The 15,456-nt window shown below is 37.4% G+C and overlaps 1 protein-coding gene across 1 annotated transcript in view; it reads right to left on the bottom strand.

The window, feature by feature from the left end:
- The window catches only part of LOC149087121 (sodium channel protein 1 brain-like), a 146,150-nt gene extending 132,258 nt beyond the window's left edge, over positions 1–13,892 (bottom strand). Inside the window, exons 1-2 of the mRNA XM_089231369.1 lie at positions 13,828–13,892; positions 4,915–5,042 (exon numbers count right to left, since the gene is read on the bottom strand). The gene's annotated coding sequence lies outside the window, so the exon portion shown is untranslated. The remainder of the gene's footprint in view (positions 1–4,914; positions 5,043–13,827) is intronic.
- Between the last annotated feature and the right edge of the window lie 1,564 nt (positions 13,893–15,456).

A 15,456-nucleotide genomic window follows, 5' to 3' on the forward strand; every position in this document is an offset into this window, starting at 1 on the left:
ATGAAGTAAAAGTAACCTAGTATGCGTGTTATTGAAATGTGGTAACTTTCTTGATTAAAAGAAATATAGATGATCTGATACATATTGACTTGAAACTAATCCCTAGGTGCACTGCAGAAAGGTGGCTTTTCTATTTACAGATTTTGTGCATGGAACTAAACTTATATATAAATAACTTTACTAAGTTTTTGCAATGCATTACAATGGGGCACTAGAGTTCCCCTGATGAAAAAACAGAAATTTAGTTTTTGTATAAAGCTTTAAATTCTTTGCCATAATTAATTATTTAAAATAATAATAGATGTCATATGTTTATCATAAAGTTAGACTTGCAATTTTTATACGAAAAGTAGAAGTCTAGAGGTTGAGTTTTTTTTACTAAATCTGTGGAAGAATAAGAATATGTAAGTTATTAAGCAGCATTATCAAGCCTGAAACACATCATAATAAATGCACTTAGCAATTGGGATGGGAAGGAAACAATCCGGTCAATAGAATGTTTTTCATTTGGTTGAAGCTGAATAACCCTTTGGTTGTACATAGAATGAATCAAGAAACTGGTACCATATTTGATACTGAGTCACCATGGAGCATTTACTTTAGGGGAGGAAAGCCCTCATATATGAACAAAAGCCCACTACAAGAAAAATGCTAATCCACGCAGAGGCAGATTTAACAGCGGGTGTGCAGTGCATGCACCCGATGTCTGAAAGGGCTCCAAAAAATTTCACTTTCTAATTTAAGGCAGCCCAATATTTTCTTCTGCGTCTCAACCGACACTAATACGCTTCTGAATTCATGAAGTTAATTCTGGTTCAACACTACATAAACACAGATTTTTGTTTTTCTTGCTTGTAGTTCATTTGTTTGTGTTTGTTAGTTTATTCATTAATGCTAAATTAAATTTGAGAAATAAGGTGAAAAAATATGCATTCTTAATGATCAACAAAATTTGTTTAAATTAATAAGCAGTCAGTTAATTCAAATGAAGATATTCTAATTTAAATTAATTTTTTTTAATTAAAAAAAAAGAAATCATGATGTTTTCATACCCTGGTCATATTAAGGGGTCATTTAAGTATTACGTCAGCATTGAGAGAGGGGAGGGGGTTTTGGATTTGCTGACTTTTGATGACAAGGGGGGAAGGGGGTTTGAAGGTTGCTTACGTCAGTCATCAACCACCCCTTTTTGAAAATATGAGATATTCTAAGCTGCTGACGAAATTCTGCTGATGGGGGGGGGGGGTTCAGTGTTTTGCTGACAGGGGGGGGGGTGTCAAAAATGGCTGAAAATTTGCTTACGTAATACTTGAATGGCCCCTAAGTATCATGTTGAAGTTCACCCGTTCTCTTCAGAGAGACTTTTTGAAATGAAAGAACTGCTCGTATTTGTGCCTCAAATTTGGAAAATTGGTTCAAATCTGGATCCTCATGATGAGAGTCCAGCGTAATGCCCACACATAGCGTAAGATTCTCTGTTCTTCATTACATACATCATTTATTGCAGTGAATGTTTTTAGTTTTTAAATATATCAATATGGCATAGTGTAACAAAGCTTTTTAACGGGTATAGACTAATATGTCTTGATGTGATAGCACACTTTGCTAATGGATATTACATGGTGATACCTCAGGTTCTGAGTTTAGCTTTCGTTACTGAAACTAATTTATATCTTGAAGCACATATTGACTGTACTCAATTAGCATGTACATGATTGTTTTACCTCATCCTGCAGTTGGGGATACACAGTATCTATGTAGATCTTGACGTACAAAGGTAATCCTGCTCTTATGTTCAAAGAAAGTGTGAAACTAATATTTAGCAGATCTATATTTCTTTTAATCAAGAACTTTACCACATCAAAGTGCAACTTGCACCAAACAGACCACTAGGGCAGCTCACACTAAAGTACGGCAAAAATTTATTGAAGCTAACTTGCAAAACGCTCAAAAGTCAGAGTGGCAATTCCTAAAAAGCAGTTACAAGCACTATATGCGAGACTCCTACTAAAGCGCTAAACCAAGAATTTTATATTTCCATCGTCTCGACGGGAAACTTTTATTCATATCCTCTGGAGCGTTACAAAGTTACAATTTGGCAAAACCAACACCAGCTTTAGAATCAGCAGCCCCAAAAAACCATTAAAACTTCCTTGGCAACTTGAATTTTTTTAGCAGTGTAGTTTGAATTAAAAAAAAATGAAAGCAATTCTTTTACCAAATCTGCAGTACAACATACAGTTATACAGAGATAAACGACCTTATATGATTATAACACAGAAATTGAAGTGGGGGGAGGTGAAGCTTAATTTATAGTTACATCAACCACCAAACTCTTTCATCACAAAACGTGCAATATACAGAAAGTATAACATTTCTACAAAAATGTTACTTTCATCATCTAGGCATGGCTCATTTGCAAGAAATTAAAGCAATAAAGTACAATTAATGACAGTATGAGGATTAACTTTGATTTGTTCATTCTCACGAAATGAAGATGAGATATTAAGCAAACTGCCACGTTGGATTTGTCTATTTCGGCACTTAACTTGATATTTATACTGGACACTCACAGCATGTTCTATATATTTTGGTAGTTTATTTTCAACTTGGACAAGCAGTGTTATTCTGCATAATTTTTTGTCAATTGCATTTCTATTCTTTTTTTTATTTGTTTCTTGTTCCTTTTTTCATAAATTTTACGGGGGACAACAGATTTATAATTTGTCTTTATTTCACTAGAGCACGAGTTGCTTTCTCACAGCAAAGCCTTTACATGAAACATTACTGCAGCTTGATGTTGCAATTAAGAAATCTGGATTTTTTTACCACCAACCCCACTTATAAAGAAGATTTATTATCTTCTATTATCAGAAATAATAGGTGTCTTTAAATTTAAACATGAGGAAAATTGTAAAAATATTTAAATTACATATTTCTCATAAAAAAAGTAGCCAGGAGGAGGACCTATAATAAAGACACCTGCCACTTTTTTTCCTGAATAAATCTAATTTGAGTAATTTACAATGCAAATAGATTTAAAAGTTTAATTGATGACTTCATTCATTCATTCATTCACACACACACTCTCACTCTCAACACAAAATTTGATAGGTGGCAATCGATGCCATAGGATTCGAAACAATGTTTTCAAAATGCTACAATGGGGGGAAAAAGCTTTGGAAATTTTTCATTTGGCTATAAACTATTAGCAAAAAGTATTTAAAATTATAAAAAAGATGAAATATGAAAAATTATACGATCCTAAAAATGTATTCAGTTAACGCTCGATATAACAACCCTACTTTGTTCTATTGAAAACAGTTATATTGGGAGGGTTGTTATATTGAAAGTGAAACATATATGATATTCATACTATGAAAATATTTGAGACTTATCCTACCGGTCGATGTAATGAAATGGTTACTATATATTATTGATATATAAGGGGGTTATTAGTATATTTTTTTTAAGATAGAAAGTTATTTTAAAAACTGAAAAATGGGCTGGAGTATAAGCCAGGAGAAAGACATATCCTTAAGAAATGAAAATTTGTTCAAGTAAATTTTAAAAAATCTGACAAAAAAATTATAGTGGCAACTTGTCAGAAACAATATAAATAAAATGTGACAAAAAAAAAATTTGTGCCAAATTTATATTTCAAAAAATTTCTGGGGACACAATTTAGGTCAATTTCATGAGAAACCTCCATGTATAAAGCTCATAAGTTGAATATTTGTGATAAATGTAAGCATTTTCACTAAATATTATTTTGCCAAGTAACTTGAATTATTCCCAAGTAGACACTCTTAACGTAAGGTACTACTGCATATTAAATAGCAATGACTATCAAAAATATGAGGGTTCAATTCTAGACAGGTTTCCAGCAAAACCTGCTTGATCATTTCCCTGAACCAAACTCTCGAAGAAATATAATTAAAAATCTTGTTTTTGCCCCAACTTTTATTAAATACAGTAGATGCCACTTATTAGAATCATGGTTAATACTATTCAGGTACTGTTATCACACATTAGACCAGGGGCTCTCAAACCTTTTCCACCCGCGGTGGCCCCTTTTACCTATTTAGTGCTTATCCATGAGCTCCGCCGGCTACCCAGAGCATTCTTTAACGAAGAATATTTTTTAAAATATTCGCAGCAGCGCACAGTTTGAGAATCCCTGCATTAGACTATTCTAACTCTTAAAATAGGAGAAAAAAGATTTTAGATAGAGAAAAATATCACATTTTGGTACAATATGTGAAAAAAGAAAAACAAAAACAACCAGATTGAACATTTTGAAACCAGTTGTGAGAAAGGAAACAGAGCTTCCTATTTTTCCATACATCCTATTTCAACCTAACAGGATATATATATAGCTTTTTTTTTAAACCGAGCACAACTCAGGTCTATCGCCATAGGCAATTTACTACCTAGTGAGTTGTGCCGGAATTGTAAGTGTGTGTACCTAACAGTCTGAGTGCGTATCTAGTGTTGTGTATGGTATGATTTTTCAGTGCTGCCATCTATATCTCAGAAGTGAGTGATGTGTAGTGACAGAATATTTGTACTGTTTGTAGGTCTGTTGCTCTCTGTGGCGAGACTTTTTAACGGGGAGATCGGCTCGCATTTGCGCCTCGAAGTTGGGAATCACAGAAAATCACCTATATATATATATATAGTTATTGTATTTGCTTCAAGATTTGTTTCAGATATAGTTATCAATCATTTATCACTATCAGAAACTCCTGATGTGATCACATGAAGTGGCGTGTACTGTATTGGCATATTTTTTTTTACTTTTGCCAAATAACTAAAATTTTCCTTTGACTTTTCAGGTCACTGGGGACCACGCTAGAATATGATACTCCGCAAAAAGTAAATACAATAAATAAAAACAATTTTAAAGGATACGGATGAGTCGTTACAGCAATTACAAACCTCCGAAGAGGATGATAAGGACCAAACAGGAAAAGTGTGTCCCTACTATCATATCGGTAAATGTGAGTTTGACCACATTTTTTAGTTGCATAGCAGAATGTCTGTGGAGAAAAAAATACCATCAAAGAAATTTTTTGAATGCAAAAAATACATTTGTATAAAATCAATATAACTTAACCTTAAAGTGGAAGAATTAGAAATCACCAAATCTCTCTTCAAATTGCCAATCAAATCTTTTTAAATGAACTTGGCTTCAGATTTTCAGCAGGGGTGCAAACTAAGGGAGTATGGGGGAAAGTTTTTCATTTAGAAATCAACCTTACAAAATATTTGGGCACGTCAAGGCTAGAATAACAGGCTGTTATGGAGACAAGATATCTTGACATTGCTGCTTGAAAATTGAAGTTGTTTTGGTTAAAAATTATATACAAATCTATCATGATTGTCCAGGCTTTTCCCCCTGCCTACTTTTATCATAACCTGTATTTTAAGGTTTCACGAAACCATTAAAGAACTTTGCTTACAGAGCTTATTGGTTACATGCTACAGTCTTGATAAAGGTTTGTTTTGGTAGGTATACTTATTGTTTCCATTGTGGATGATAAATTATCTAAATAAATTTTTTAATTAACTTATTCAATGTCTCTGATGTATTATTACATCAGAAGTTCTATGGAAGAAACACAAACACCATTCTTTCGCTTGGCAAGGTGTGTGCGTCAATTTGAGACAAGAAGGTAACCTTGAGAATTTTTTGTTTGAGTAGATAAAAATAAGTTTTACACTCGAAATCTTCTTTTCCCTTTTTTTTTTATGTCTTTGCTTGAGGGTTCGTACATTAGAATGATGTCATAGAGAGCAGATCTAAAACTAACTAGTGTGTTATCAAATTATAAAAATCAAGGAAATGTGCAAACAGCGTGCACTTTCTAGTTATGCTTGGTATGGTGCTGCAAAATACTATGGTTGCTAGCACCCCGAACACCAATGCCCCAGTTATACCTACAAAGAAATATAGTCTTTATTACACATAAGAAATAATGAATATTTAATTATACTGATGCAAAAAAACACGAAACATATTTTAGAATGAATGAGAACAAATCCACTCATTCTTCGGTTGAAAATCACTACCTACTGTAATGACGAATATACACTCATAAACACACATCTCCCCATCATATTCATTTAGTGAACTGTCTCAAAAACCTGTTCTGAAGCCAAGAATATACTTGAAAAAAAATCTATATAACTACAATAATCTCTTTTCCCTTGATTTCTCGATACGATCATGAATTTTTCACTTTTGGTAGGTCTTTTATAAGGAAGAAAAAATGTATTTCACTGAAAAAATAAAATAAACATTCTAGGGGTTAAAAGATAAAATTTTGTGGGAAATTTGGCATAGCTGTAGCATAATCCCTTATTTCTTTGGCACTTTTCTTCCTGGTCAGTGATGGTCGGCCATTTTCTTCCGTTGGCATTTTTTTTTTCTGCTGGCTATTATTATTCCTTTGGCTTCTATGTTGCTATCTCTTTTTTTGCTATTGGTTATCTTCTGAGGTGACATCACCCCTAGAAGTTCACCAGCAATTATAATAAACACAGCATTTTTTGGTTCATTACACACTGTATCGTACACATCGTTTTCACAATATGTCATTTTGAATTTTTCTCAGGGTTACATATGAATTCTTTCAGGTTGACCATGTTTCATATATCTTAATTCATTTTTTACGTACTAACCATCTCCGAAGTAGAATGTTTTACATTGTTCTGCAATGAGCCCTTGGCTGACTGGAAATGTTCTGCGGTAAAAATTCCCATAACAGTGTTTTCAGTACTTTTAAAATTCTTACAAATTGTCTGCAATTGGTGCACTGATTGTTCTGCAACATATATCAGATTTTGACACATTCGGCTTTGGGCTAGCCATTATAATTTTAATCCTACAATCATGTCTTGATTGAACCAAGAGATTGTTTATGACCAAACACAGAGAGCTTTTTTTTTCACCCTGACGGTTGTATTATTTAAAAGAGAGCAATACCATTTACTATTTTATAATCTGTATCTGGACAAGAATATTTTATTTTAAATCTCAATCCCTTAACTAGGAATGTTATTTTATTGTTTCTAACAGCCATAGCGTTATCCCTTTTTAAACAATTTTTTTACTTGGCAAGAAAGACATCCGAAAACATGATTCTGTTTTACTCTCTGCAACTTCCCATCATGCTTTTGGACTTTTCTCGCCAACAATTGAAAAATTACCAACAAATCGCCAAAAGGGATTACATACTATAGCTATTTCAAAAAAAATTTTGGCAGCAATTACCATCACTAACTAAGATTCCTCCTTGATCCAACAACCAACTGCAACGCAAAAAAAATCAGACATCAGTTGACTACTTTTCAAATTCTGATAACTGCTTGAAATTCTGACAGCTTCATTCCACAAGCATTGCTCTTGAATGTTTTTCTACAGGAAAACTACTGAGATTATCTAATCTTGGCATAGATTCTGTTCAGGCGAGGATCCAGGATGATGTGATGGGAATTGTGCGAGCTCATTTGATTGTGTCGTAATTTACTGGACAAATTTTCCCACATTATTCAACTGTTAGGAGGGCCACTGTGGCAGTCGAGTGGTCATAGTGACAGACTTGCATCGCAGGGAGCCGGGTTTGAGCCTCACCGTCACCAGAGTGGTGGTCTGCTGAAGTTGGTTTTCTGTGGTTCCAAACTTTGAGGAGCAAGTGCGAGACGATCTCCCAGTTAAAATGTCTCCCCACCGAGAGCAACAGGCCTACACACAGTACCAATATTCAGGGTAAATTCCATAAAAAATGATATGCGAATGAGGCAGGCCAGACCAACTTCAGCTGCGAATGAAGGCCTGTTCACAGGCGTTAAGTGATTATAAGTAGTTAACTAAATTTTAAGTTATGAAGTGCTTTAAAATACATGTGGATGATAAGGGCCATTTACATGGGTTTAGTTTTTAAGTAGTAAGTGATTAAATAATTAAGTTTAAAATAAAGACGGTCTTATTTTTTTGCCATTAAGTATGCACTCTTTGGAGGGTCTATTTACTCTTTCTCTGAGGGTTTATTTTGATCTTAGGCGTCAACCTGTTTATGCTCAATTGTCTCTTTCTGTTTAGCTAGAATTCCTCGAAAATATGAGATGGCAAAATGGCTAGAGGACACAACCTTTAAGTTTGTTGAAGAATATCTCTATGCCATGAGTGTTTGTTGACTGATAGAAATGAAAACTACCTTAAAAAACGAGCTGAAAATCAATCTATGTTGGAAATGGTGGAAGCTATGAAGTATTTGGTCAACATGCTCCTAGGAGTTAAAAAAAATTAAAGATTCAAAAATATCAGGTGCTGGTGGGAGATTTATTATATATTAAAAACTGAGTAGACGGGTTTGGAATATTTCCCTTCTCCAAAAAGAATCTGCTGCCACCTATTGGTAAAAATATATAATCAAGTATTTAACATCAAGAAAAACATCTGCATTAAATGAAAAGAAATAAAATTGCAAATAATTTTTAATGAACCTAGAGAATTTCCTATAAATGCCAAAAAATTTCCCAGCGTAGACCAATTTTTCCCGCGAATGTGTGAAATTTCTCTGCTAGACAACCATGTCCTTTCCCATAATCTTGCATAATTCATAATTTAACTTTGGTTAATGTCATACAATATGTATCTGATCACAATTTCCACAAGTTCTACCAGATTATTTTCATACATTGCGGTCAAAGCTACGAGCTGTTATAAAGAAACATCTCTGAATGCCAAGTATTAAAAATTATATATTTTCCGTGCATCTCTCTTCCTCTGTTGATTTGAGTAGAATATAGTGCGCCAGTTGCGCTTGCCTCCATAAAAATGATCCAACGAGCATCTACTTAATCACTTATCGTGTGGACACTTTTTTCTGAGCAATCGGTAACTTAAAATTTAATTTACTTAATCACTTAACGCGTGTAGACGAGCCTTGAAGCAGAGATCTTCAGCTGTGAACAAAGCTGCATTAAGAGTTATCTTTCAAGCGGCTTTGGCTGTGAATGAAGCAGAGGGAGACATCTTCAGCTGCAAATGGAGTGAAGACACATTTTCAGATTCAAATGAAGCAAAGGTAGACACATTCAGCTGTGAACGAGGCAGATATCTTCTGTTGTGAACGAAGGCGAGGGAGATAGAAATTTGGCGTGTCCCTTATACCAAAGCTGTTCTGAGAGATATCTTCAGCTTCCTGTGGAGTGGAGACAGGCATCTTTTGCTGCAAATGGAGTGGAGGTAGGCAGGGCCATGTGTTTGAGAAGCAAATTGTTGCGTAGATGTATCAGATCATTGCGTACTTTACGGGATAGACAAATTTTCCACGTATTGTTCAGCTCTTGGGATTCTACACTTTGATCTTAGCCAAAAGGCCGCTGTGGTGGTCGAGTGGTCACAGTGATGGACTCGCATCGCGGGGACCCGGGTTCGAGCCCCACCGTCACCACAGTGGTGGTCGGCTGAAGTTGGTTTTCTGTGGTTCCCAACTTTGAAGTGCAAATGCGAGCCGATCTTCCCCGTTAAAAAGTCTCGCCACAGAGAGCAACAGGCCTACAAGCAGTACAAATATTCAGTCACTACACATCACTCACTTCACTTCTGAGATATAGATGGCAGCACTGAAAAATCATACACAACACTAGATACGCACTCAGACTGTTAGGTACACACACTGACAATTCCGGCACAACTCACTGGGTAGTAAACTGCCTATGGCGATAGACCTGAGTTGTGCTCGGTTAAAAAAAAAGTTCTTGGGATAGGCGATCACTCTTCCCCCCCCCCCCGTTTCCCTGAATCAACGCGATTGATTCTATTCCTTTCACATCTACTACTACGCGTGACTGTTTTCCTACTACGCACCTGTAGCATGCACGCATACTAGACGCTGCGTACAGTAAGCTCATCGGTGCTGCATTATTTCCCACCATTCACATATCTTTTTTCCTTCGCAGGACCTGCCGGGTTTTCCTAGGAGCAGGTTTCCTGTGCCGCGCGCAACGTGATTCGCCCAGCGCGACACGCCGTCCACTTACCAATAAGAAAAGCAGCATGACTGTTTTCCTACAGAGCACAATACGCCTCACGACAGCGCTTTACGTCGGGCGTGATTGGCCGACTGCTTCGGGAGGAGTCAAATACGTCGTGCGCCGCGCGTTTTGCCCATGTTCTCTTCACTCTTGTGTGTTTTCTCTTTCCCTTCTCTTCCAAACAGAGCATGCAGACGACAGAGTAGCTGATGCCAAGGCTACATACTATAGTATAGCCGCCCTGATCTGATGCGCCACGCTAGGAAAACACAAACGCGTAGCGTGATCATGTAACATGTGTCTGCCCGCGCGAAATGGTCTAATTCGGTTCACGCTGCGCAAAAAACCTATTCCTAGGAAAACCCGGCTATGATGTCCAATTCCGTGGTTCACGCCTTGTTTTCATTCGCATGCGTTTCTCGAGTTCAGAAATCGGATTTGAAACTCCAATTTATTTGATTTGAAAAGAAGCACCAATTGGAGACAATCTCGTCTGCAATGCAGATGATGTTGCCAAACAGCTATACAAAACTTAAAAACAAAAAATGCAGATTGATGAAAAGCGCCTCAATCCTTGTCCGACTCTGTTCTAGTGTCGAATTTGATTGGACGTGCGTGATCATAGACGTAAAATCAGGATTTTCTTCCTTGTAACCTTTTGCATGTGGCTTTGGCGCTATTTTTTTTTTTCAAGCAACTGTGACGTCATAGAAACGTCACAGTAGACCGCGAGGCTACCGTAACTTTTGATCCATTTGGCGCCACCATATTTCCTAGCGACATTTAATAATGGATATTCTAAATTTAACTTCAGTTCGGCAACCAGAATTGATGCAGTGGGAAGTTTACGGGACGCTTAAAACGAAGGTTATGAGTTCGAGTCCTTTCGTAAAAATCCAATTTCTTTTTTTTCTAGCATCTTCGTTTGAAAAGTTTACTTTCTTATCACATTTAATTTTTTTCTTTTAACCGTTGCACGGGATAAACATGATTTATTATATTATAATTCACCACAAGTTGTCAGATGCACGGGAATGGGGGAGGGGGGGGGGTCTCCCAAACAGCGAACTTGGCGATACAGGGGGAATGGGGGGGCCACCCCTGTATAATAAGAAGTTATCGTTTATTGAATCACTAAAAAATGTTTTTTTTTTTTTTCTGATTTAATCAAAATGTGGTTCAGTTGCATCAAGTTGACAATAGTAACGCCTCGCGAAGCGAGCGCCCAGCGAAGCTGGGCCCTGCTATCATTTATTGATTCATAATGCTAATAGATTCATTAGAAAACGAAACATAGAAATTGTGTTTCGGCAAGCCACTGTATTTATTGCATGTCAATATAATTATTATTATATAATATATATCATTATTATTATGATCGTTATAGTATTATAGTTAAATTATATCATTGTAATTTATTATCGTGTGAGCAAACGAGACGTAATGACAAAATAAAAGCGAAATCGTTAATAGACGCTGGTGTTTGGCGATAAGTTGCCAAACGTAACAGCAGGAGGTACACTTTACACATACGGTGATGTTTCTATAACGTCACAGTAGCCTTATTCTGATTGGCTGATAATGTCAAAAATATAAATAAAATCGTCATAACTACGAAGAACAGCCAAAACTAGAGAGGAAATCCTTAATCAGACGTCATTGATCACTTGATACTAACTATCCAATCAAATCCGACACTAGAAAAGAGTCGGACAAGTGTGGAGGTGCTTGTGATTGATGTGGTTGCCATATTGACTATGTACGGGCTCATCCCATATTTTTTATGAGTGTCCAAGTGTCCCGATAAACCTTTTCCTGATGTTTGCATTCAATTTTGATAAAGAAAAACTTTTCACTCTTTATTAATAGATTGAAAACGTCGAAAGAAAAAAAAAATCTCATTTACATTCCGTTCGTATATATTTGTGTTTTTTATTCTTTTTTTTTTTTAAGGAAAAAATGAAATATATGTACAACATATACATGCTCTACTCATGGCTCGCGGACCAACTGTGCCCTTGAAGTCATCCGTGATCACGATAAATAAACCAAACCACTCAAATGGCCCACGGAAGATTATCGAATCACTTACGTGGCTCACGCTGCATTTCCATATCATTTAAGCTGCCAACAGTGCTTATCCAGATCACTTGAGCGACTTACAAGCACACATTTCCAAATCACTTGAGCGACTACAAGCACATTTTCGACTCACTTGAGCGACGCGTAACACTTCTCCAGTTCATTTGTGTAGTAGGTGGTTTATTTGCAGAGAACCAAGTGGCTGGCCGGGACATTTCCGAATCACTCAAGTGGCCAGCGGCGCGCTTCAAGATCACTGGAGTGGCTCGTAGCACATTTACAGCTCCCTTAAGAGGCATTTTTATAGATCACTCAAGTGGCTCTTGACACATATCCAGATCACTTAAATTGCCTGCAGTAAATTTCCAGACTAGTCAAGCAGCCCGTGGTACGTTTTCAGATCACCTGAGTGACTCGGGAAACCAATGAAGTGGGCCGCAATCCCCAAAATGTGTTGAGCATCCCTCATGTAAGCAAATTACTCAGTACAAAACTGCAGGGGAGTGGGGGGGGGGGCTAGTGGAAATTCATTCGTTGCACAGTTTTGTGGATTTTAATTATTTATTGCATCTATCGGTGCAAAACACACTTGACTAGAGATAGGGGAGGGGTAGTTGGATCTGGACCAGGGTGGAAGGTGCAAATTCCACCCTTTAAGCTCACCTTCAACATTGAAAGGGTCACGTCAAAAAGTGTGCTTCCCCTGCAAGCACGCATGACCAACCATGTAGCTGCGGGGTTGCGGCATATTTCCCCGAAGAAAAATACGGGAAATTGGAGTCCCAAACATGTGAAACCGGGAAATGTCACAAAAAATGATGCTAAACGTAAACAGAGTTGCACCCACTCGAGCATAAATTCAGGTGTACTGTATAAGGCAGTGCTTCTCAAGCTTCTGTCAACTGCGGCTTCTTAACGTTCATCCGCTACTCTCCCAGAATAGTCAAAGAACACCCTCCTCCCAAAGCATAAGGGGGAAATCTATGATAATGAGATCTATTGCTACGATTTTGAAAAGTATACATATTTTTAGGTCGTCACTTCCAGTCAGGTAGCAGGATCCTCGGAATATCACTTTGCCCGAGACGAGAGGGGGGGGGGGCATGATGATGTTAAAAAACACTGCCTGTCTCTTCTCATATTAGGACCGTGGCTAAAAAGAAAAAAAATCGAGAACCCTGAAAATGGAGAAAAAATGTATAAAACGTATGAGGATACTCATAAGGATATCAAGAATAACAACGCATATGCGTACCCAATTGATCCCACGTGGGAGGGTCACCCAGGGCCGCAACTCCGCATTTCGACATGCCCTTGTAATGTTGAAAGACAGGTTTCAGAATGAAATTTGCGCCCCCTCGGTTCCAGCACCCGGGGCACGAGACCCGCCTGGTTCCCCCTAGTTGCGGCCCTGGGGTCACCAACTACGGCCATGGCCTGGAAAAATGTCTTTATGCTAGTGGAAATACAAGGTCCTTAGTTTTTTTTGGGATGGATGTCCCCTCAAGTTAATATTCCCTAGTCCAACGATAAAAATATGGTCACATCGTAATCCAACTCTAACATGGCTTCATAATTCAACAATCATTGTACGAGGCATACATCATACGAAAGCAAAATAAATTACACATCCACACATTATAGATCATGATGTATAAAAACATCATTTTTATTTAAAGGAACTGAAGCAAGTCTTACCTTCTCAGTGGTATTTGGATCCACTTCCAGCAGAGGAATGCCCAGAGCCTCTTCCGGCTTCAGTTTAAACCAATTGTTATCAGTTGGCATATCGCCTATCGTTCAGACCAGCCTAGATAACGAAATTTTTAAATTATCTTCATGTTCTGAGCAAATATCTTAAATGAAATTTTCACACTGAAAATGCGTAGCCGGTCAATTTGTCGCACTCAACTTGTCGCGCTCAACTCGTCGCGCATCAATTTGTCGCAGTGCCAATTCGTCGCGGTACAAATTCGTCGCAGAGCCAATTCGTCGCGGTACAAATTCGTCGCAGTGACAATTTGTCGTGTAACCAATTCGTCGGGACGTCAATTTATCGCAGAGTCAACTCGTCACGCGATCTGTATGTAGGTTTTTTGTCTCATACGTGAAAAAATAAACATGAAGAAAAGTTTTTTTCCATCAAGAAATGCACACAGTTTACTAAATTTTTCTTTTTTTTGTCATTTCGAAAAAAATCATCGAAATTAAAATTACAATTGATATGAATGTTTTATTATTCAATTATTGTAAATGTTAAAAAAATCATTTTTTCTATGATAAAATTTTAAAATTCTGTAAAAAAATGTCGGTGTTTATGATATTCCCCAAATTACAGTACAGCGGAGGCTCTCTTTAAGTGTAAACTTGTATCTGTCCCATGTGGAATCGAGACTCCCACCAACATTAACCACTACAGTATCTCCACAAGAACCTGAAATAATTAATAATTTAATTTGATTAATATTTCATTTCCACCGGATAAGCCACACTTGTCGCTTTCTCTCGAGATTTCCATTACTCGTAGCGAGGGGAGTTGGGGCGCACACCGAGATGATAAATTGCGATCACATACATTTCCAAAATTTAATTTGCACCGGATAAGTTGCTCAAGTTAAAAACTCAAAAAATCCAACCAATAAAGTTCATAGGTTACATTCGAGCAAATGCAACCAATAATCTTATTGGTTGAATTTTTCAAGTTTTATAAAAGGACTTTTAGAACACTTTCATAGTGTAATGCTAGCCTTAGATATATTGTCGGTAAAAAATTCCTCAAAGATGTATTCCCTACATGGCAGATACATATTCAATAGTGAATTAGGGCCATTCAAGTATTACGTAAGCAGATTTTCAGCCATTTTTGACCCCCTCCCCCTTGTCAGCAAAAATCAGCAAAACACTGACCCCCATCCCCTCCCCCGTCAGCAAAATTTCACCAGCAGCTTAGAATATTTCATATCTTCAAAAAGGGGTGGTTGATGACGTAAGCGACCTTCAACCCCCCCCCCCCCCCGCCATCAAAAGTCAACAAATCCGAAACTCCCTCCCCGATCCTGACGTAATACTTGAATGACCCCTTAGGCAAATTGTGCTTTGGGGTGGGCATTGATCCTAATTTATCATCTTGGTGTGTTCCCGCAACACCCCTCGCTGCAAGAAATGGAGATCCCGCCAGAAAGCGGGAGTGCGGCTTATACGGTGAAAATTTAATTTTGAAAATTTATTTTATCGTAATTTATCATCTTGGTGTGTTCGCCCAACGCCCCTCGCTGCGAGAAATGGAAATCCCGCCAGAAAGCGGGAAGTGTGGCATGAATACCATGA

The sequence above is a fragment of the Pholcus phalangioides genome, unplaced genomic scaffold (genome assembly GCF_987345545.1).
Source record: "Pholcus phalangioides strain wild (caught in Gottingen) unplaced genomic scaffold, Ppha-v1.0 ptg000004l_1, whole genome shotgun sequence".
NCBI lineage: Eukaryota > Metazoa > Arthropoda > Arachnida > Araneae > Pholcidae > Pholcus > Pholcus phalangioides.